This window comes from Cervus canadensis, chromosome X (assembly GCF_019320065.1).
Source record: "Cervus canadensis isolate Bull #8, Minnesota chromosome X, ASM1932006v1, whole genome shotgun sequence".
NCBI classification, from domain to species: Eukaryota; Metazoa; Chordata; class Mammalia; order Artiodactyla; family Cervidae; genus Cervus; species Cervus canadensis.
Window position 1 is genome coordinate 40,410,405 of NC_057419.1, and position 23,240 is coordinate 40,433,644.

Here is a 23,240-nt window from a genome sequence, read left to right on the forward strand (position 1 = left end):
GCTGAATGAGGCCCATGGTCCTGGGCCCAGGGGGCCCCCGCCAGGCAGCAGCAGAAGCAGCAGATTTGGGGATTTGTTGATCTGCTGAGCCTGCCTGCTGGGTGCAGCCTGTTTTTCCATAATCATCTTTTGTCTGGCTGAACAATAGAGGTGAGGGGGGCAGCCAGGCAGGTGGGACAGAGCTTGACAGGAGCGAGGAAGAGGAGAGGAGCCTCCCACACTGCTTCCAGCCAGTCGCCCCCCTCCAGGCCTCCCTTCGCAACTCAGGCCCTCGGCTGCAGCCCCCACGGTGACCCCAGAGGCTGTGGAGAATCATCAAGGCCCCACCCCCACCAGGCCTGGCTCACATACCTCCCCACACACCTCTTTCCTTCAGAAGCTTCCAGGCTTTTGATAAATGCGGGCCGGTTCAGCCCCCAAGGAAGGCAGACCGCTCCTGGGAGGAGCCTGTCGACATTCGACACTCCGGGAGAAGGATGGCTGGCTGGGGAGCCAGGGTGGGGGCGGGGGCAGCAGCCCAATTCCCTGTAGAACAAAAAGAGATTTCTCTCTCCCTTGCACCAGCTGCTGAGTCCCCAGCCCTGGCTCGATCATTTTTCAAATTGCAATAAATTAACATTTTCTGGAGCAAGAAAACCACACAGAGAGGCCTAATTACCAAATTTGGGGATGGCCTCCAGCCCCTCTGGGCCTGCTTCCCACCCCCCCAGCTGGGGACTGGGGAGGACAGAGCCCAGGAGGAACAGCTTCTTCCATTTCACTCACACCTTTCCCTGGGCTGGCTGGCCCCCCTCCCCTGCTCCTTGCGCAGCCCTGCCTGTCACCTCCTCTTTGCTGACATTCTCTCCCACCCCACAGAATGTAGTGCAAGCCTGTTTCTTCCCATTTGGCAGAAAGAGGGCCGAAGGCCCTGGGAAAAGGGGGAGGAGGGAGTGTAACATAGCTGGGCCTGGTGTCGGACCCCAAGGCAGAAGTTAGAAGTCCTGACACCCCAACTCTCCAAGCCTAAAATGGAGATGTGAAACTTAGAAGGAAACCCACAGACTGTCTGGATTGCTCTGCTGGCTCGGTGGGGCAGGGACTCCCTATTGTAAACCTCCCAGGGAAGACATTCCAGGAAATAACTCTGCTCTCTGGAAGTTTTCCCTTATACACAAAATCCCTCCCTATTGAGATACACAAGTGTTCACTTATTCATGATGATGTGATTGACACTGGCTGAGTGCTTACTATGTGTCAAGAAGCATGCTAAGTGTTTTCCATGCATCATCTCACCAAATTCTCATGCCTCCACGTTGATGTCACCATCCCTGTGTGACAGATGCAGAAACTAAGGCTCAGAAAAGTGAAGTGACTTCTCCAAGGTCACACATCAGAAGGAGGTTTCCGATCCAGGCCTCCTGAGTGCCCAAGCAGGGCTTTCTTCTCCCTCAACTGCCCGTTACCTTTCTCTGCCCCTCTATTCAGGGGCCCAGATACCTGCCATAGCTTTCCCCTGGAGCCCCTTTCTCCTCAGATTCAGAAATGTCCACATACCTGAACCAGCTTCACTCTCCTGTTCCCAGCAGCCCTGTCAGGGATACCTGGGCCCCAGCCCTAGTAGTGGGGAGTGGGGATCTTGGCCTCAGGATAGAATGGGGAATTGCCTGGAGCTGGAAGCAGTAAGAAGGCCAGCATGATGGAAGGAATACAACTATACATGCACACACACACACTGGAGTGGGTGGTGCTCAGGGCTTTGTCCCACGTGCAGATGAGTTGAAGTAAATATTTCAGAGCGGAACTGTTCTCTTGGCTTTTTTCTGGAGGCAGAAGGAAAAATGGGGAGTTCTGAGGCCTGGAACCCCAGACTCCCTCAGCTCTGAAGGGTTACAGTTTGGTGGCCTGAAGCTCCTCACAATCTAGATCCCATGGCCTTTCTGGAACTTATTTCCCACTTTTGTCTCTATACATGCTAAGTGAAGTGAAAGTCACTCAGTCATATCTGACTCCCTGTGATTCCATGGACTGTCCATGGAATTCTCCAGGCCAGAATACTGGAGTGGGTAGCCTTTCCTTTCTCCAGGGGATCTTCCCAACCCAGGGATCAAACCCAGGTCTCCCACATTGCAGGCAGATTCTTTACCAGCTGAGCCACAAGGGAAGCCCAAGAATACTGTAGTGGGTAGCCTATTACTTCTCCAGCAGATCTTCCCAACTCAGGAATTGAACTGGGGTCTCCTGAACTGCAGGTGGATTCTTTACCAACTGAGCAATCACGGAAGCCTCTATACATGCTAGGCTTCAACCAAACTCTATATTTCTGATTCATACTTTCACTCGAGCTGTTCCTGCTGCCTAGACCACCTGCCCTTTTTCCTTTCACCTCTGCAAATTCTACTCAGCAGTTAAGGAAGGCCCACCTCCACCACCACTTCCTTCAGGGAGCCATGTGGGTCCTCCTCACCCTGACACCTGACCTCTTCTCTGCCCCCCAAGCTGAGAGAAACTGTTCCCCCCTCAGAAGCCCCACAGCACCTTGTCTGATCCTCTCTTAGGGCACTAGCTGCTTTCTCCCTGAAATTACAGCCACCTGGATACACAGCCCAGACCCCTTCTAGATCAGGAACTCTTCTGAGGGAGGAGCTGGGTCAGATTCAGTGTTGTGTTTCTGGGCCCCTTGGTTCAGATTTCTCAGAAATATACTGAGCTGCTACTTCATACGCCACCTTGGTGAGTAGTGCGGTGCAAGGGGAAGAACATGGTTTGTGGTCAGAGATATCTGGGCTTAAAACCCTGTTTTGGTTCTTCCCAGCTGATGTCCTTGAGCAAGTTACCTTCCCTCTCTGAGACTTGATTTTCCTCAACCTTTTGGGAGTGAAAACAGTACTTGCTACCATTGAGGGTTACAGTAAATGTTGAACTAGGGTCTAAAAGCCCCCATTGTAATATGTAGCATGTGGTTGGGGTTCAATAAATGTTTGCTCATCACACCTCCTTTTGACCAGAGTCTGATAGATGGAATGGATAAATGAAAGAATGAGATGAATTAGTGCAGCATCTTCTGAATGGCTGAAGCCTGAGGTGCTGGGCCTTCTCTGGCCTGGTCGCCTTGTCTGTAGGCAAAACCACCCAGCAGCCCATATTCACAACCCTCTGCTCGGTTCCCGGCCACCCCAGGCCCATAGTTTACATGCTAAAATTCCCAGAAGCTGAAACTTCCAAACAAACCCCCCAAGTTTGGATTTATCAGCCATGCTATTAAAACAGCAATTTTCAGCTGCCTAATGTTTCCAACTGCTGCTCTAATCCAGCGGGTAAATATTTACGGAGCCTGACACCACTCCTAGGCCACTTGCTCTGCTGCCAAACATTCATTTCCCTTGCAGCTCCACTGGTTTGATATTTTTAGGAGCAGGGCAGGATGGTGTGTGTGTATGTATGTGCGTGTGTATGCGTGTGTGTGTGTGTGCATGAAAGGGGGTGGGAAAGAGGCTTAGCCTTCCTTATGGCAAGTTCCTGGGTAAGGAGAGATATACAAATAATTAGGCCTTGCTACTTCCTGCTGCCCACATGTCCCCACAACAGGGCACGAAGGTGAAGGCTCACTGCCATGCATCCAGGCCCTCAGGCATCCCTTTCCTCAACCTCCTGTTTGCTTCCACACACACAGCTACCCAGGGCAAAGCAGCGCACAGGCCAGTTTGCTATATACAGAGAGCAGGGAAGTGTTGAGAGAAGCAGACAGACTTGAGGGCCTACCTCAGTTTTGCCATCTGCTAGATGGGTGGCCCTGAGCATATTCCCTTCACCATCCTGAGTCTGTTTCCTCCTGTGTGAGATGCAAGTAAGCATACCTGCCTCATGGTGAGAGCACTTTAGAGAATACCAAGCTCAAGGCCTGGCTTGATGTAGGGGCCCCATAATGAGTGCTCTAGAGAGAAGACCAGAGCAGTCCTCCATGCCTACTGATATCCCAGCCACACTGGACTGGTGGGCATCTTTTAGCACCTCTGTGCCCTTGCTCATGCTCTTCTTTATGTCTGGAATCTTCCTGGCATAAGTCAGAACACAGAGCTACCTCCTCTGAGACGTCTTCCCCTATGGCCCTAAGAAAAACAGTAAGAAGAGTCTGTCTTTCTCTCTCTCTCTTTCTCCTCGCCTCTCATAGACTGAGAACTTATAGTGAATGAAGCCTGAGTCATATTCATGTCTACAGCCTCAGCATCTAGCATAGAGCTAGACAAGGTACTCAATGAATCTTCCTTGCATGTATGAATATTTGTTTAATATTTATGGATGAGTTGGAAAGGGGGAGAGAGCAAAGAATGATTTTGAGCCAGAGTGATCCAAGATACTTCTTTATCTCCCTTACAGGGGAAAACAATAGGAAGAGGGAAAGTATTCAATATTTATTGACTACTCCATGGAAGTGGGGCATCATTCATTTTGTTCCCACTGCACCCCAACATTTAGAACAGTGTCATGACATTTCATGAGCTCCTACTGTGCACTGAGCAATAGATGCTTTACATGGAATAACTCATTGTAACAGCAGGACTATGAGGTAGGTGCCCCATTTTAGAGCTGGGATAACTAGAGCACAGAAGGTGAAGTCACTCAATCAGGGTCACACAGGTAATGAAAGGCAGAACTGGGTTTTGAACCCAGGTAATCTGACACCAGAGACTCCACTATTAGACTATCCCACATCCCTTAGTAAATACTAAAGAAATGTTCGTTGAATGAATGAATGAATGCCTATTACACTAGGCACTGTATAGGTCCTAGTTACATACATTATTTTATTGACTCCTTACAGCACCCTTTCCTTGGAGGGTAGATACATTGTTCTTCATTGTTTAGTTGAAGACGTGCATACATGCTAAAGTGCTAAGTCGCTTCAGTCATGTCCAACTCTTTGCGACCCCATGGGCTGTAGCCAGCCAGGCTCCTGTGTCCATGGGATTCTCCAGGTAAGAATACTGGAGTGGGTTGTCATTTCCTTTTCTAGGGGATCTTCCTGACCAAGGATTGAACCTGTGTCTCTTACATCTCCTGCTTTGACAAGCAGGTTCTTTACTATTGGCACCACCTGGGAAGCCCTCAGGTGAAGACACCAAAGCTCAAAGATGTAAACTGACCTGTCCCAGGTCACACAGTTGCAAAGCAGCAAAGCTGGGATATGCTTTCCATTCCCCTAGCTTGCCTTTGGTGTCTTGCCTGGCTGGAAGCCCCAGAAAGGGACCCAAGAGGTGCTTTTGGCTCATTACTTCATGCCTATGCTGGACTCAGAGATCCCAGCATGCTGATAGGTTGGGCTGGAAATGACCATGGGTACCATCCACTCACCCCTCCAGAGTGAGGATGGGGAGCTGGGCCCAGAGAGGTGAGCAGTTTGCCCAAGGCCACACAGCAGCGAAACAGCAAACTTGAGTCCATGCAGTGTCCCTGCTCCCCCTCCCTCTCTCAGCTCTCCCTAGGCCATCCAGGCCACAAACTCATTTCCACAAGGATGGGCTTCTGCAAGCTGGAAACTGAGAGGGGTGTAATGAGGAAGAAAGAGTCCAGCAGGGAGAAAACAGGTTGCTTCAGGGGAGGAATTCCAAACAGACTGAGCTGCAATGGCACGCCTGTTAATAGTAATTGTATTATCATGAGGATGTCTGGGAAGATGGTGGTGATGATGGTGATGATGAGAACATTCAGGAACGGGAAGAAGGAGGAGGAAAATCAGGCATCATGGAGCACTGTGGCCAAGCCTATCAGGCTGCTCTCTTTCCCTCTCAGACCAGAGTTTGTTCACCCTGTTCTAAAGAAAGGACAGCCTGAGCAGGGCCACAGCAGATGGTTGTGTAGGCTGAGCCCTGCTCAAGGAGGTCTGGTGCAGGTGGACAGTGTGGGGTGACTGAAATTCAACCCTGCTCCTAGCAGCAGGCCATGTGCCCTGCCCAAGGCTGGGTCACTCCCAGAAGAAGGTGTGGCTTGTTCTAATCCCATTAGGACTCCCTGTGGGTTAGGGGTTGCCTGGAGCTGAAGCACGTGTGAGCACATACTGGGGGTGGGATAGAGACTGGGTTCTGCAGCTCCTCTTTTCTGGTGGGGCCAGCATGCAGATACCTTACCTCCCTTCTCTGCCTTCTCTTTGGAACCAAACAGCTGTGACCTCAAATCTAGCCCCCATTATTTACTCACTTCCTAGTGATTTGACCTTGGTGCAATTACTTTACCTCTCTGAGCCTCAGTTTCCTTATCTGCAGGATGGAGCATTGTGGGGGGAGTCCAATGCACAAATAACATGTTGAAGAATGTCTGGCACAGAGTAGGTGATAAAAAACAAAATTAATTCCCCCACCTATCCGTCTCCCCATTTCCCTGGGTGCTAAATCTTTGTTCTGCTCTTTTTTGGGGCCCAAACCCCTTCCAGACACCTCTTCCCCATTCCCCAGGCAGCCGGGATTGGAGGAACCACTGGGCAGTTTCTCCTGAGCATTTGTGGCCAGGATCTAAATGTCTGGGCCAGTAATGCTCAGCCTGGCTGTCTGGGAGGTTCCCTCTGGGAATTAAGGAGGCTGCGAGATCCCTGGGCCTTTCCCTTCCCCCACTGCTCCCCCTCCCTAAGGCTGCTGAGAAGCTGGGGTGATGGATGGGGCCCTGCCTTCCCCTCACCACTTCTTTGATGAGAAGAAAGAAACGTCCACCTGAGTCTCAAATCAAAAACAGGTGAATTGCCTCGAAGTCAGACTGGGCCCTCTCTGGGGTCTGCAAGAAGGTTGGGGGCTGAGGGAAGAAAGGGAGAATGTGATAAATCACACTGTCAGGTGGGGGTGCTACCCTCCAGCTGTGGCAGGGACCGTCAGCGGCCCCAGGTCTGCCTGACTACTAGGATGGGTGTGTGCCCATCATAAGAGGTGGGAGCAGACTGATGTCCCCACCCATTCCCACCTCAGACTCCAGCCCAGCTCCCTCCACTTCACCAGTGCTGGCCCGCCCATGGCGTGGTCTGGAGGCTGACAACACCTCCACACCCCCAGCCTCATAGCCTCAAAGCTCTCATGGCTGGGAGGTGGGAGGCGGGAGCCTTGGGGCCTCACCTCAGCTTGTGGCCACCTTGCTGCATGTACTTGGCTAAATGTTTGACCCTCTTTGGATGTTGGCTTCCTTATTTGTACTGCAGGGGATGTAGATTATGAAAGGCAGGTCAAGGGCCTTGGGTTTGTACCTCAGGGCTAGAGCTCAGGGTGGAGTGGGGACTATGCAGGGCCCATAATTTATGTTTGACTTACCTCTGCCCCAACCTCTTCCAGTACTGACTGCTTACAATTATTTGCTCCAAGAGCTGCCCAGGCCCCATGAAGTCAGTAAGCCACTGTGCCAGACAGACTCCAGCATGTGGATGTTAGGGCCTATGTCCAATGCTAGCCCCTCTCTATCAGGGGCTAGCAGACATGGGCAGGGCTCTGCCTGTCACACCAAGGGTCCCTAGCATTCCAAGGGGGGTGTTGAGGACAGTGGGGAATCTGGGAGAAGCAGTGCTCAGGCCTCAGTCACTGCTGACAAGTGAAAAAAGTAAAACATGAGCTGGGAGAATTCTCAGAGATCCAGGGCTCCATTGTGTCAAGGGGCTGACTGAAGCCAGGGAGCGGACGGGAAAGGCCACACAGCCCAGCAGGGCCCTGGCCAAGAGCAGGCCCCAGTCTCTGGACCCCTCACCTACCCCTCGAGGCTGCATCTGCTAAGAGAACTGAAGAGTTTCTGACCCAGAGCCCCTCCACTCAAGTATTTCAGCCGCCACTGCCTCACCCCACCCCCAACTCCCTATCTGAGCCTGAAGGGACAGGCAGGGATGGAGGCCCAGACCACCAGGTGAGAGGCCACCATGGAACAAGGGCACAGGGAGAGCAGGTGAGAGCGAAGGAGAAGGGAGAGGAAGATGGGAGGCCTGGGAAGAAGAGAGGAGAGGAGAAGAGGACCAGGGGAGAAAAGAGGGAGGAGAGGAAGGAGTGAAAGCTGAAAGTTGATAAGGCAGAAAGGAGATGGAAGACCAGAAAAGACGGAATTGAAACAAGGGCTCCAAGGCAGAAGACAGGCCAGGAAGGGAATGGAGGACAAGCTGGTAAGAGAGAGACACCCTGCAAAGAGGCAAGCCGGAGCATCAAGGATACTGGCTGTGCAGAGGGACAGAGGAGAAGGCTGCAGCCCAGGGGTCTCCCCTCCCTGCGTTCACGGAGCTCCCCCAGGGGCAGTGGGGGCGAATTGAAAATGAAACACCTCGTCCCTGGGCCCAAGGATGTGACCCTCGGCAGAAGAGGATTAGGGAGGCTTCCAAGAGGAAATGGGAGGGTGCCAGGAGTGGGGGGAGCCCAACACAAACTCCTGCTGCATCCCCCTACCCCAGTCGGGGAGAGTGCGCGCCTCAGAGCCCAGTGGAGCCGTGGAGCGCTAGTGCCCCCTTGTGGCCACTGCTCCTGGCTTGCCAGGTGGCAGCGGCCATCTGCAAAACTGGGTGGGAAGGGGCACCAGTTGGGCTTTGGACACAGGAAGGAGACAGGTGCAGCGCAGAGCCCAGCGGATGGGTCAGGGACTTTGCCAGAGACCTCCAAGACTTTCAAGCATCACTAGAAAGAAAAACAGTTATGCTTGGGGGTTTTCCGTCAACCTCTGCCATCCTTTTAAGCAGAGCACATGAAGGGTAGACATGACACTCTAAGGCAGGGGAAAAGAGGGCATATTCTCACCTTGGAATGCCCTTCCCACCCTACTGGCACAGTTTCAATTCTGCCATCCTGGCCTTCACTCCTCAGGGCCTGAATCTCTACAGCAGTGTGTGTGTGTGTGTGTGTGTGTGTGTGTGTGTGTAGAGAGAGTAATCTTGTGTATGTCGAGGGCTGAGGCCTCAAGCAGGGCCACCCCAAAGAGGGTGACACACAGCTGGCTCTGGAGGCCCAGCAGGGACCTCCAGAGTCACCAGGAAGAGTCAGAAATCCAGGGTTTCACCTTGCCTCCATGGCTGTCTTGCTGTCCTATTTTGATCATACCCTTGCCCTCCCTCCAGTGGCTCAGATGGTAAAGAATCTGCCTGCAACACGGGACACTTGGATTTGATCCCTGGGTTAGGAGGATCCCCTAGAGAGGGAAATGGGAACTCACTCCAGTATTCTTGCCTGGAGAATCCCATGGACACAGGAGTCTGGCGGGCTGCCATCCATAGGGTCACAGAGTCAGACATGACTGGGCAACTAACACTTTCACTTGCCCTCTCTGGGCCTCAGGCTCCTCATCTGAAACCAAAAGGTCTTGGCCTCAGTGATTCCTAAGAGTCTATCTGGCTGTAACAGTTCGCAATGTTATGATTCCTAAAGACAGAGCTTAAAGAAGAAATTAGTCGAATGCTACATAGAGTTAGTACTCAATGATGATTTGAAGAGGCGGTTTGTATACATACAATCCTGAGGACCTAGCCCTCAGCACTGACTCCTCCAGGGCCCTCAGCAATGTGCCTGCCTCAGATCTGCTCAGACAGGGCTGTAGGGTCAAAGTCAGGCCTGCTCAGTGGGCCTGGGTTGCTTTCTTTCTCACAAGGGGTCAAGGGCAAGAGGCCAACATTTCCTCAGTCCCCCACCAGGGCAGTGCATGCAAGACTTCTCACCCGTCCATTCCAGAGCCCAGGGCCTCAGGGTGGATGGAAAGTGCAAGGTCAGCAAGATCTCACCAGTGAGCCCAGCCCAGGGCAGGAGCCTCAGCGTGGAAATGGAGAAACCTGAGCCTGGCTTGGCTCCCCTAGAGAGAAGGGGAGGGGAAGGAGGGGGCATAGGGAGGTGAAGGGCAACTCAAGGAGACCCCTGGCTGGGGCACAAGAAACCCACGAAAGGGAACACAGAGCCCTAGCCTGGGAGTGGGGAGGGCAGGGTCACCCATTTAGAGAAAAAACCCAGAAAGAAGGCCGAGCAAGTGTTAATGGTTTCAGTCAGTTTGGTGCTTGAGTCTGTCTGCTAACCTGTCTGTGCCTCAATTTTCTCATCTGTGAAATGGAGGCAATAGCACTCATCTTGCAGAGTTGTTGTGAGGATGAAATGAGTTCATCTTTGTAAGAAGCACTTCGACTACTCCCTGGCACCTGGTGAGGGTTTTCTTTCTTTTTATTTCTATTTTTAACCCCCAGGAAATCCTGTCCCAGAGCACACCAGACCAAGGAATCCAGGAATGTCCTAGCTAGCAAGACCCTTATATTCTTAGGTTAAAAGGAATTGGTTGGGTTCAAATTCCACACCCTGCCTGGCTCCCCCACCCTGCCCTTCTCCCCCTCCCCAACCACCACCCTGATACAAATGGGTGTATTTCAACCCAAAAAGGAAAAATGACTTGCCCAAGGTCACACAGTGAATCATAGCTCAGGTGAGGTTTCTTCACTGCCAGACCTGAGCCTCACTTTTTGTCTTTCCCCAGATGAGTGTCTTGCCATCCCTGGCCCTGAATCTTTTGTCCAAGATGGGACTCTGACAGGTGTTTCAATCAGTAGACTATGGCCCTGAGACCAGAGCTGAGGAAGTTCACCTTCACTTTATTGGAGGTTGTCTGGCACTGTCTGCTTCCTCACTCTTGCACCCACTGGAACCAGAGAGTTTTTCTCCTGCTGGAAAGAACCTTGTAGATCACTCGGTTCCCTGGCCTCCCCTTCCATCTGCCATCAGTCATCACCAGCCTCTACCTCTAGACCCCCTCCTCCAACCTCCTCGCCCCTGACTCTATTTCCCTCGGGTATTTAACCCACAATAACCTAGACTCTCCCTGGCCTCTTGTTCCCTTTCCCTGAAGGCTGGCTGTGTATGACTTTCCAAAGCTAATTTAAGCTGGTGATTGACATGGAACAAGCCAACGAGGGAAACAGGCCTCATTCCCAGCACAGGAGCCAGGCTGCACCCACCAGGCAACACTCTACCAGGTGCTGGCGTTTTCCAGGCCCCAGCTTGGGCAGCTAGGCCAGGAGAGTGTAGGGTCTGGGACTCCAAACCCCTGGGAATAGACACCTGGAGGCTCCCACCATCAGGGCCTAAGGAGCTGGAGGGCCCCTCTCACCCTTCCCACCCCACCTCCTCCCTCCCTGTAGCCCAGCTTGGGCCAGGTTATTCCCTAGCGACTGAGCTAGACCTGTTTCCAATGATTCACATCTATGCATTCCCACCTCACCCCTGGGAGCCAGCTCTGCACTCTTAATAGATCTTACGGTTAAGAAGTTTTTTCCTGCTACTCAGCGTTAGTGCTTAAAGTGCAGTTACACTCTGAAAATTGACCATAAAATGACACCATGGGGTCCACATTTATCCTCCAGCCACAATTCCAGACCAGCTTGGTTCAGTTTTCAGGTTGAAAAATGGCTTTTGGGGGCTTCAAACTCCACCCAAGTCCTAAATCTACCTCGGTACTTCCCCCTCGGTGGCGCCTCCCTCCCCCAGGCTGGAGGAGAGGCAGGGCCTTGGACTGCTGAGGTGGCAAGCCAGGCCCAGCTCTGCTCAGCCCATTTCCTGCCAGAATGGAGGGGGAGCAATTGTAGGAGTGTGAGGGACCAGGCCAGACCGTAGGCAGTGAGGGGCACAGCCTACCCAGGCTCAGAAGCCTCCAGTGGGCCCCCTGCTGTGATGGATGCTGGAATGAGTCCTCCCCTTCTCTGGGCAGGACCGGGGATAGGACTGAGAGAGAGAGAGAGCTTCCTTAGTCCAGAATTCTCTGCAGGACCTCTGGGAGACAGAATAAGAAAGGGAGGAATACTGGAGATCTCCAGAGGCCCTGTGGCCCATTCCTCTGCCTCTAGGCAGGGACACCCCTCCATTATGTCACTCTTGGCTGCTCAGCAAGATTTGGCAGTCCTCCTGCCTTGAGTGTGCCACTCAAGCATACAGCCTCAGCCGTATGGCCAGGATCGGGGAGACCCGTCAGTATAGGGCTCAGTAAGGGCTAGACTTGGACTCACCCCGATCTGGTGGTCAGCCCTGGTAACAGTCAGGATAAGGAGGCCCCTGACAGTACAGATGTGAGGCCACGGGCTTCAGGGCCAGGTGCTGGGAGCTGTTCCTCCAGGCCTTGGCTGCCAGTGCTATATCCGGGGCCGGTTACCTGCAGGATGACCCTCCATGGTGCTTCCCCTCCTGTTTACTCTAACAAGCTTGGTTATCTGGTTCCCAAGCCCACAGCAAATTAGAAGCCATAAATCAAAAGGAGGGCAGAGGGGCTGCTGGAAGCAGGCACACTAAAAGTGTCAAGAAGTGAGAGCTGATGGCCTGACAGCAGGGGAGTAGGCAGCAAAACTAGTAAAATACAAAACAACCCCAACCAGGTACAAGAGCTCAAAGATGGCAAACAAGCCAGGGCCATTTTGTGCAGGGGAAACAGTGCTAATAACGCTGGGAGATTAATGACAACGTCCCCAAAGTTGCAGAAAGAGCTTGGTTATACTCTGTTGAAGGAGGCAGGGAAGATAAGGAACACATTTCCTAAACATTTCCATCGAAAATGAGTTATCTTTTTTTTTTTAAGTGCACACTCATGGGACTAAAACCTCCACTCATGCAAAGCCTTAAGTCCAGAGGCCTCATTCCACAAGCGCCGCAGAGCAGAAGTTGGCCAAGTTCCCCATCCCACCAAGAACCAGTGCATGGCAGGATGTGTCTGCTAGCTTGGGAGCCAGTCCCAAATCCAACACCGTCTCCACCACTTACCATCCGCAGGACCCTCAGCAAATCACTTGCCTCTCCGAACCTCAGCTGTTTCCTCTGTAAAATGTTAACAATGATACCTGCCTTGCATGGCTGTGAGGATTACATCTGGAAAACCAAAGCCCGTATATCCGGCCCCCAGTACACAGTAGTGGCTCACTCACGGTTCCCTCCTCACTTGAGACGTTCTCCTTCCTAAGAACTGTGGTTCAGCCTGTCTGTCTCAGCTTGTGGAAGGACCTCAGGGAGCAGAGACGGCATGGGAACCTCTGCCCTCAGCCCTTTCTGTGGGGTCAGTGAGCCTCAGAGTAATGCTGGCTAAGGGCAGGACTTGGGTGTGCCCAGAGATGTGGCGGGAAGAGTAACTGAAGCCATGAGAACTAGAGTGAGGGGCCAAGGAACCTGCTCTTTGCTTCCTCCTCCTTCTTATCCTTCTCCTCTGATTTCCAAAGTTTTTGCCTTTAAGAGAAGTTCCCTCAAGCTTTGTGATCCCAATCAAGGGCAGGTGGTACTTAGGCCAGGAATGGTGAATAGGGGTCTATCTCCTGGGGGTCAGGTGCCAACATGTGTCATGGGAAAAGAACCTGCAGTACAAACAAGGTGGACCAGGGTCGACATGACCAGACATAAGCAGTGTCTGCAGGCAGGTGGATATGCCTGGCACCTGCTGGCCTGGGCACTTCTATTCCAGAGACACGTGAGACAGGGTCTGTGTGCTCAGAGCCTAGCTTCAAGCTTGGCAGCACTGTGTTTGAAGAGCATCCTCCCATCTCTGCCATTTGGGCATGACAGCAAAGGACAGAGAGGTTGAAGGGATGGAAGATGCCTGGCTCTGTCTCACCCAGAAGACAAAGGCAATGCTGGAGAGGCCGTGAAACAGTTTGGAGTTAAGCTAGTCTGGTTTGGAAACCCAGACCAGTGCCATCTTTTGAGTTTCAGTTCCCCCAAAGAGCACGGGCTTTGGTGGCAGACATGGAGGTGGTGGTTTAGTAGCTAAGTTGTGTCCAACACTTGCAACCCCATGGACTGTAGCCTGCCAGGCTGCTCTGTCCATGGGATTCTCCAGGCAAGAATACTGCAGTGGGTCGCCATTTCCTTCTACAGGTGACAGATATACCTGGGTTGAAATTCCAACTTTACCACTTCTTCTATGACTCTGAATGGGCTTCCCTGGTGGCTCAGATGGTAAAGAATCTGCCTGCAATGCAGGAGACCCAGGTTCGATCCCTGGGTCAGGAAAATCCCCTGGAGACAGGAATGGCAACCCGCTCCAATATTCTTGCCTGGAGAATTCCATGGACAGAGGAGCCAGGCTGGCTACAGTCAGCCCATGGGGTTGCGAGTCAGACACAACTGGGCAACTAACACTATGGCTCTGGGCAGGTTACTTCTCTTTCATAAACCTCAGTTTCCTCTTCTACTTCACAGAATTGTAGAAAAGACCATGTGAATTAAAGAACTTAGCATAATGTCTGACATATAGTAAAAACTCAACAAACGGCATGAGTCTGCATAGCAGCCTTCACTCTGAGTACAATACATACTGGCTCATTTCCTTTCTCAGCAACCCTGGAGCTAGCCACTGTTATTATCTTTGTTTTAAAGATGTGGACACTGGTTCTAGGGGTATAAGTGACTTTTCCTATGTGCCACAGCTAGAAAGCAGGATTCAAACCCAGGCATCATGACTCCAAAGTTCTTTTGCCAATTCTGCCAAAATGCAGATTGATTAGGTGAATGGGTACAAATGTACTTTGTCAATTCTAAATTGCTATACCAATGTGAGGGGTGGGTTGTTATTATTTATGAATCATATTAGCAGATAGCATAGAATCCCTGGAAACATCCTGAATGGGAGGCTGCTGAGTGAGAGACCCCCAGGTCCTAAGGATTCTGGGATGTCCCCAGTGCCATTCAGCAGGCTGGCTGTCCCTTTGAGGCCTCCTATTTGCTGGATTTCCAATGACCCACATTCCTCTTGGCCTAGGCCTTTGTGTGTGCAGCTTCTTGACTGGCACCCGGCCTCTGGAACCCAAGCCTGTGAAGAGTAGTTCAGTGCCGCGCAGCTGCCAGGAAGGGGACATCAAAGGCACAGCACGTGGGTGAGGCAGCTCCCTGCTTTGTAAACAGCTTGTGGGTTTCTCGGTGCACAGGCATGAATGCATGCATGCATGCAAGGAAGAGGAGACAGGGGCTTTGGCAAGCAGGCGGGCCCAGGAGCTTGTGGGCTGGGGAGTGGCTAGGGAGGATCAGTGGGGAAGGTGGAGGATGACAGGAAAAGATGGCAAAGGCCTGGAGAGAAGGAGGGAGAGAAGAAAGAGGTGACGTTGGTGTGGATGGCTGGCAGGGCTTGCTCCCTGTGTTATGCTGCTTCTGGAGGGAGGCTCTGGCAGAGCTGGATGCTTAGCGTCAGGCTGCCAGAAGTTTGTGGGCCACCGTCATCCAGGGTTTCTTTTATTCATTCATTCATGCATGTGTGCATCCATACATTCATCCAACTATTCATTGAACCACCAAGTATGGAACAATAGTTTAGAGCTCAGGAACCAGATTGCATGTGTCAAATCCTGCCTGTACTTTATGGCTTTGGGACTTAAGGTGAGTTATTTGCCCCCTGGTACCTCAGAGTCTGCATTTGTAAAATGGGTATAATAATAGTACTTGTCTCAGAAAGTGATTGTGAGGATTCAATAGGTTATTCCATGTGAAGTTCTTAGGATAACGCGTGAAAAATGAAAGTCGCTCAGTCGTGTCTGACTCTTTGTGACCCCATGGACTGAAGCCTGCCAGGCTCCTCTGTCCATGGGATTCTCCAGGCAAGAATACTGGAATGGGTTGCCATTTCCTTCTCCAGGGGATCTTCCTAACCCAGGGATCGAACCCAAGTCTCTTGCATTGCAGGCAGACTCTTTACCGACTGAGCTACAAGGGAAGGCTGAGGATAATGCCTGCTGCTGCTGCTGCTAAGTTGCTTCAGTCGTGTCCGACTCTGCAACCCCATAGACGGCAGCCCACCAGGCTCCCCCGTCCCTGGGATTCTCCAGGCAAGAACACCGGAGTGGGTTGCCATTTCCTGCTCCAATGCATGAAAGTGAAAAGTGAAAGTGAAGTCGCTCAGTTGTGTCCGACTCTTAGCGACCCCATGGACTGCAGCCTACCAGGCTCCTCCGTCCATGGGATTTTCCAGGCAAGAGTACTGGAGTGGGGTGCCATTGCCATCTCCAGAGGATAATGCCTAGTAACAGTAAATGCTCAATAAATATTTGTTATACGTATGCATGCCCATGTGTGTATACACACACATATATTACATGCCAGGCCTTGTGTTAGACACTAGGAACACAGGGATAATAAGACAAACACGGTCCCTACCCTTGTGGAGCTGACATTCAGTTCTAAGGTGAATGAAAGTGAAGATCTTGCTGCCATTTCTAGAATCTTCCCAAAGAGCCAGAAACAGAATAAATGTTTAAACTGGCACTGCAGGGCCTGGAATGCAGCCTCTGCTTCTCTCTGCTATCTTTCTCAATGGGTGCAGGCCAGGCCCATCAGCAATGAACTGTGGGGACCTCGCTCCACAGTCCTAAAAGGAAACACCCCATAAGCTCAGGCAGATGGTGTGAGCAGTGTGGACTTGGTCACTAGCTGACTTCTAGAATGTTTCTTTGTGGGTGAAATGGTGGAAGAAGTTACCCAAAAAAGTGGGCCAGGAAAGAAAATTTATTAAAATTAATCTCTCTCTCTCTCTCTCTCTCTCTCTCTCTCAGGGGCTTCCCTGGTGGCTCAGAGGGTAAAGCATCTGTCTGCAATGTGGGAGACCCAGGTTCAATTCCTGGGTTGGGAAGATCCCCTGGAGAAGGAAATGGCAACCCACTCTAGTACCCTTGCTGGGAAAATCCCATGGACGGAGAAGCCTGGTAGGCTACAGTCCCTGGGGTCGCAAAGAGTCGGACACGACTGAGCAACTTCACTTTCACTTTCACTCTCTCTCCAATTTCTACATTCTTGGGCTCTCTGGATTAGCCCACACTTATAGACGTGTGACTGGTGTCCTTTATATGTACTCATGCATAGATATATGTAAGAACATGCACACACAGACATTCATTGTCATGGACACAGACAGAGCCTGGGAAAAAAAGGTTCATTTGAAATGAAGGCACGGAGGGGGCAAAGGGCAGAGCTAAGGCCTGGACACCAGGTCAGGATGATGGGATTCAGCAGTCATGGCCTCTAGGATCCAGGAAACCTGGCTACTCTCCAGTGACCACTGCCCTCCCAGAGACACAGCCCACAGAGTGTCTTGTATCCATGTTTCCCAGAGAGCATGAATACCTGGGAAGGTAAGCAGCGTTATGACAAAAAAAAATTCAATGTCAAATAAATATGGGAAATGTCAAGTTAAACCAAAATAAAAATTTTTGTTTGTTTATTGCAAGACTTTGCAGAGCCTTCAATAAGCTCACTATAAACAAACCGCTGATGGGGTGTGTGTATGTGTGTTGATCTATTGTGTTTCCCAAACAAATTTGACCACCAAAGCCTTTTTCCACAGAATATTTCCAAGTAGTGTTCTTTGGGGAATGTAACCTTGACTGCTTCTCCAGGTCCAGGCTCAGGCTTCTTCTATGGCCCTGCCATATCAGAATTTTCTTGCCCAGTTTTTTAAGTCCTGGTATAGAGGATGGGGACTTTGCCACCCAGCCTCCCACCTGGGTCAGCAACCTTCTCTCTGTCCCCCCAGCATCAGTCAGGTGTGAGACAGTAGCCGCCCAGCTCCCTTTCAGACCTGAGGCCAACCTGAGAAGTAGGGCCTCCCTTGCCATAGGTCTGCTCTTGAGTCAGGTTAGCTGAGGTGCCAGCCCACCCAGTGTCCAGAGACCTGGGTTGTTCCACATGAAGGGATTTCTGTTCATTACCAGCCTCAACTCATTAGAGCAGCACCAGGCCCAGGAGGACTAAGGGAGAGGGCTGTGCAAATTAATGAGTGACCAAATTAAACATGTTCTCTCAGCCAGCAAGCTGTTCCAGCTGATCGGCTAAGGCCTGGGGATTTGAAAGTGGGAAGTCCCCGCCCCATGGGCCAAAGGCCTTAAGGCAACCACTGCCTCCTGCTCCTTAAGGCAGCCTGGCAGGAGCAGGGTTGCCAAATGTAGCAAATAAAAATACAGTATACCCAATTAAAATCTCAATTTCAGATAAGCAACACTTTTTTTTTTTTAGTACAAGTATGTCCCATGCATTATTTGGGACATACTTATACTAAAAAATTATTCATTCTTTATCTCAAATTTCAGTTTCACTAGATGTCTTGTATTTTATCTGGCAACCCTCACCTGGAGAGGCCCGAGGCTCTAGGAGCTGTGGTGCAGTCCCAGACTGGGTTAAGGCTGTGTGTATGTGTGCTCAGTTGCTTAAGTTGTGTTCAACTCTTTGAGACCCCATGGACTGTAGCCCGCCAGGCTCCTCTGTCCATGGGATTCTCCAGGCAAAAATACTGGAATGGGTTGCCATGACCTCCTCCAGGGGATCTTCCCAACCCAGGGATCAAACCCACATCTCTAACATCTCCTGCATTGGCAGGCAGGTTCTTTACCACTAGCGCCACCTGGGAAGCCCCAGGAGGTGGGAGACCCAAGGGCAAATCCTACCACTGCTCCTATGTCACTGGGTGATCCTGACAGGTCACTTCCCCTGTGAAGCAGCTTTAAGGGCTCTACCAGTGCCAGTTCTGCCTGTCTCTGTCCGAAATGATTCTGAATGGCTGGAGGGAACATGGAGGGACTGTCTACCTCTGCCCCACCCCTACTCCCAGGGCAGGCTCAGTGATACTAATGCTGGGAACTTCAAGGTGCATGGCATGTATTCCAAGGGCTCACATGTGTACGTGTTGCTCACCTTTCCCGGCAGATGAGGCTGAATCACAATATCACTCTGCACTGCATGGAAGGCAGCAGGGTGGACCCATTTTGTAACTGGAGAGAATGAGGTCCTGAGAGGTTCCCAGCTGAGTCAAAGCAGAAACCTCGGCTTCCTTCAGAAGTCCAATCACTTCTCCTTCCTCGCTCTGGGTGGATCCAGATGGGGGCGGCCAGTGCTGCCCCACGTGGGTGCCTCTGTTGCCAGTGATGTCACCAGAAAGGCAGCTAGGAAGGAGCAAGCAGCTGCTCTCCTGTCCCGGGCCCAACCCCCCAACCCCCAACCCCACACCTCGATGGGCAGAGAGCTTAGGGTTAGACACATTGTCAGGCCAGATGTGGATTTGGGTGCTAATTCTGTTCTTTTTTTCCCCCTGAGATCTAAATCATTTAAGTCTTTCTTTTTGCTTCCTGAGGAAGGGAAACACATGGGCTTGAGTGGGCGGGGCTTCTCTGCTCCCAGCTGCTGTAGCCAAGCTCCTGAGACCCCACCCCAGCCCCAGATCTCCCTCCAGCCTTAGCCAGTCAATGGGGTCTCCAGCAGTGGCACGCAGGCTTGGTCAGGGGCTATCTCTGGGTGGTAACAAGGCTCTCCTGTGGGAGAAAGCAGATTGACAGCCTTCTCTCTGCGGGTCTGGGCCCCAGGGCCCCTCCTTTCTGTGACTTCTGTAATACCCCTATCCTCCAGCACCTAACAGAGCTACCCACTCAGTCAAGTTCTTGTGAGGGACTGACTCATTGGACAGGGTCAGAAAACAAATGATGTTCATGGCTTGCTACTGCATGTTAGGGCTGAATGCTATTTGATAGGTCATTTATTTAGTTTAACCCCCGTTCTGTGGAAATGAAGAAACTGAGGCTACTTCAGGAGAGAAGGGATTTGGAAACTCATGTGTTCAACACTCACCAAGAGCTGTGTAAACCTGAGAAGGAAGGCTGGATGAGCCCATTTTACAGGTGAAGAAACTGAGGGCTCTAAGGTAGCTGATGTGTCCAAGGCTACAAAGCAGGGAAGGGACTTAACCAAGATTTGTGCCCTGGACCCTCTGACTCCAAAGTAAGTGCTCTTGCCACCACCAGGATACTGTGTCTGTGTTCGATGAGGTGTACTGGGTAAGATCCCCCCAGTAAATGATGCTCTACTCCAGCCTTCAGAACCCAGGACATTCGACAGCCAGTCAGTGACTATAGTACAGGCTTTCCTCACTTCAATGCCACAATGACACTCACCCTCAAAACCTTCTCCTCCCCAGCTCTACCTTCCACAGGTCAGGAAGTCCCTCCTGAAGTCTGACTTCATTCCCTGGTCCCTTGGCCTGCCATCCTTGCCCTCTGGAAGGGAATCAGCCAATCCTTCTCATTTGTAAAGCACTGTCACTTACACTGCACCATGTAGGTCCCACTCTGGGTGGCTGGCATTATCTCTGTTTTACTCTTGAAAAAAACTGAGGCTCGGGGAGGTTATTCACACAGGACCTTGAACCCAGGTCATCTGACTGATTCCATTCCCAGAGCTCTCTTTTCATCTCATCTCAGACACCTCAACTCCAGTCCCCATTGGAATTTCAGACATGAAAATAACAGGTGGCATCTGTCCAAAACCCATCCCTTCGTTCCAGTCGCTCACTCTCTGCTCCTCGGCCCTCCCTGGGGATCCATTTTCCGCGCTGTAGCCCTGCCCTACCTTTGTCCTGGGGAGAGGGGAGTCAGTTCTAGCAACAGGCCATTCTCCCACTGACTGAGGCCTGTGCCCACAGGTGCCCCTGCCCAGTAACTGTCTCATCCCATGACCCTGGGGCCACAGTGGCCAGGCCAGGGCTTGGCCAATCATCTTATCTAATATACTCCCCTCTTGGTTTCCAAATGTCCTCATCCAGGCTGGCAGGGGAGCTCAAGGGGGAATTCCTACTCCTCAGATTCCCCACTCGCTACTCCTCCCATTATCAGTGAGACTTGGGGAAGGGAAGGGTAGACAGAGATACAGAGAGGGAAGGGGAAAGGCAGAGAGAAAAGGGAGAGACAAAGCAGGAGAGGAGGAGGAGGAGAGAGACAGAGACCCAACAATAGCAACAGAGAGGGCAGGGTAGAGCTTGCTTTTAACGTCTGTGGCTCCATTTCTTCCCTTAGGCAGTGCAGCTGATCTGGTAGCTGGTATCATTCCTTGAGGAGAGGGGCTGCTGGTTACATCGCCAGTACCTAGCAGGGCACCTGGTGTATAGTAGGTGCCCACTTGAAGGAAGGAATGAGAGCCCATCTGTCCTCACTGGCTACCCCACCCATTGCGACCTCACTTCCTGTGAGCTCCGACTCCACTTTGAGAAGCCGTAGCACTCATCTGCTGCTTGGCATAGGCTTCCTGAGATGCTCTCCTTATGTCATAGGTTCCTAGACTGTCAGAGCTGACCAAGCCCTCAGACAACTTAGACCCACCCCTCACGGTGCAGATGGGGGCACAGAGACCCAGAGTAGGGGGAAGGGGAGCACTTGTTCTGTGTCACTCAGCAGAGTTGTAAGTAGAAAGCTGGCTTTGGGCCTGCCCAGGGGCAGGGGCAGTGCACAGCTTACCACGTCCCTGGACCTCCCCTTGAGCCCAGATGCAGCCGTGCTGTGGCTGAGGTCAGAGATCTTTGTTCTGGAGGAGAAGGAATGACAACTTCCTGCCCTCACAATCTGGTTAGCCAGTGGCCCTGCTTCCCGGAGGGTCTTCCCAGGTGGTAAAGAACCTGCCTGCCAGTGCAGGAGAGAGAAGAGACGCAGGTTCCTTCCCTGGATCAGGAAGATCCCCTGGAGGAGGAAATGGCAACCCACTCCAGTATTCTTGCCCAGAGAATCCCATGGATAGAGGAGCCTGGAGGACTACAGTCTATGGGGTCGCAAAGAGTCAGACATGATTAAAGAAACTTAGCACCTACAACACACTGCTTCCAGGAGAGACTGCAGGAAAGATGGTACCCAGGCTCTTCTCCCGAGTGGGCCAGGAGGTAGGGACCCTGGAATAAAGACAGTGCTGATCAAGAAGCGTCACAGTGTACCAGCCCATCCACTCTGCCTCCCTCTCCTGGCCACCATGGGGGTCCACTCCCCACTAGAGTTGAAGCCCTGAACTTGGGCTCTGACAAACCTGGATTTTCTACTTACTAGCTATGAGTTCCTTTACCTCTCCAAGCCTCAGTTTCCTTATGGATAAAAATAGGGCTAACTCCAATTCCTGCCACATATGATTTATGTGAGACTTAAAAGAGGGGCAGTGAACACCCTGAGAATTGCTTGGCAAATGTCATCATACAAGTAAATGCTCAATAAATGTGGGTGTTTCTTGTGCTCTCCTTCACAGCCCTGCTGCCCCTACCTCCTCTAATCCTGGTGCCTTCTTGCTTGGTTCCAGAGCTCCCTGCTCCCTCCAGTCACAGGAGAGGCAGGTTCTGGGCCCTTGCTGTGACCTTGGGTAGCCCCTTGCCCTCATTTCCTTCATCCATCAAAGGCCTTCATGGTGCCTCTGTATGTGTCAAGGGATTCTTGGCTCCTTCCAGGTTTTAATACGGCATCTCTAGAAACCACCTTCCTGTGTTAGCCAGTTCAGTCTAGAATCTAGCCTAGATTTTCATGTTTGAAAGAGAGAGAGAATATGCTTCTGTGTGTCTGTGTCCCTGTGGCTGTGTGTGTCTCTGTTTATGTACACTCCTGAGGGAAAGGCTGTGCAGTCCGAAACCTGTCCCTTTTCTCAGGCTGTTTTTTCTCCGACAGGGTCAGGAGCCTGTGGCTAGCTGAGATTCAACCTCCCTGGTGCACACTGGCTGCCGGTTGCTCCCAAGTGGCCCACCTGTGGTCCTGAGAACAGCACTGTCTCCTGGCCCCCCTTCTCCCAGCCTCAGGAGTTCCTATTTCCATCAGCGCCTGCCAGAGTCTTCTCCCATCTTGTCTCCTCCTTTTCCCTCTGCTTTTGGATGGGTGGGGGGCTCCCCGATCTCCCACTGCCCCACCACACAGACAGACACACACACACAGCACAGCCAGCTCACCCTCTCCTCTTCTGCTTTCACAAATCCCTGATTACTCATTTCTTGTCTCAAATGTCTTGATTCCTACACCGAACAGCACACTTCCTCTCTGTCTGCTGCCCTGAACCCTTGTGTGAAATGAGGGTCATCACGTCTCCTACCTGCTGGCCTTGCTGCAGCATCTGCCCTGGGCCACAGTGAGAAGGAGAACTGGGCTGGGCTGGGGGTGCCACTGTGACTGGCCCTGCTGGCAGAAGATCATGGGTTCACAGATCCCTGGCAGGGACCTAGAGGCAAGAGAGGTGATCTACTCTTGAACCCCAGAAAACTCTTTTCCCCAGGATCCCCACCAAGAGACTCTCCAGGCCCACTGGGCTGCCTCTGCCCTCTGGACTGTTCATGCAGAGATAAAATGGGGACCTCCCAATGTGGTGCCCTTCGGTGGGGGCTACAGGTACGGTGCAAGGTAGGCGTGGCGGCAGGAGGTGCTACTTGGTTTCATGGAGGACAAGGGTGCACTGTTCCTGTCCCTGGTCTCAGGGTTGCTCCCCGACTGTACATTTGCAAATAAAGTTGTTTCTGAGGGAGCCCCTTGAGGCCAAACCTGGGGCAGGGCCAGGGCCCGCGGCCAGCCA